We start from the raw sequence: 1,447 nt of genomic DNA, 5'->3' as shown, positions 1-1,447 counted from the left end.
GTGTTTGTAAACAGGATATCATGTCCACATCTTGTACAGCAATTAACCACTAGGAACAATGTATGCAATGTGTGAATTATTGAAACTGTCTTACCAATTTGAAAAAAAAATTATTCCTATTCCAAGGAGGAATGGCATATATATTTATACCACAGTTATAGATATAAGCATATACACAAAGATACACATTAGAGTTTGTTGGCTATTAATATCACTGGAGAGTATTTAATGTTTTACTTTCATAATCTCATTTAACATTGCAGTTAATGTTTTTTAAGATAATGAGTTTTCAAGGAATAAGGCTTTTACTAGTTTAAATTTCTACTTGAGTGGTTTGGTAAGGAACTCGCTTTTCTGTGGACAGTATGATAACTCAGTATATTGAATCTGATAGTAGCAAGTCTGACTAATGACATCTGAGAGTATTACTTGCGTGCACACTACAGGCATTGCCTGAGTATAATACTAGTGTCTTGCCTTGGTCTGCTCAAGCTGTTTTAACTGCATTGTAGTCAAGGTGGCTTAATAACAACATAAATTTATTTTTTATACTTCTGAACACCTGGGAAGTCCAAGATTGAGGTGCTAGCAGAGTTGATGCCTAATGAGGGACCACTTTCTGATGTGTAGCTGATACACTTTTGCTGTGTGTCCATGGGGTGGAAGTGAAAGGGAACTCTCTGGGACTGCTTTATGAGGGTACTAATCTCATTGATGAGGGCTCCACCCTCATGACCTCCAAAGCCCCCATCTCCAAATATCAATCACATTAGGAATCAGAGCTCATCATAAAAATCTAAGTGGACACAAATATTTTATCTATACCACCTAGTGACTCACTAGACAACAGTATGTACAGTTTGCTTGGAAATCTTATTCTATACAGTTATCTAATCTGACACTTGTGCTGTTGTATTGTTTCATTGCAATATTTTTTCAGTACTAAAGAATGAATCCAGGTCTTCACACCAGGCTACAGCCAAGCACTTTTTTATTTTTTATTTTGAGATAGTCTGGCTACATTGCCCAGGTTTGAATCCAACTTATAACTCTCCTGTCTCAGCCTCCCAAAGCACTGAGATTAAAGGCATGCACCTCTATTCTAAAATTACTTTCAAAACTCAATTTAAAGATTTCCATTTGGCTTGAGTACTCTAATTTGGTTCTTAGTTTGAGTTGTGAACATTTTATTTAATAGTGATTTCTTTTTCTTTTTTGGTAGGACAGTTTCACTAATCAATACATTGCATACATTCTTCTTAGTGGCTAATTGCTGTACAAGATGCAGACTTGATATCCTATTTGCAAACACCATTAGAACAAATCCCTCTATTCATTAAGAGAATGTAACTATATATCTATCCTAACCACTTTGAATACACAGATATAAAATGGACATTCATCTGTATCCCCTTTTTTTGTTAAGTTCCATCATTTAAATATTATA

This window comes from Octodon degus, unplaced genomic scaffold (assembly GCF_000260255.1).
Source record: "Octodon degus isolate 3935 unplaced genomic scaffold, OctDeg1.0 scaffold00162, whole genome shotgun sequence".
In the NCBI taxonomy this organism is placed as follows: Eukaryota; Metazoa; Chordata; class Mammalia; order Rodentia; family Octodontidae; genus Octodon; species Octodon degus.
Note: the sequence above shows the minus strand (reverse complement) of the source record.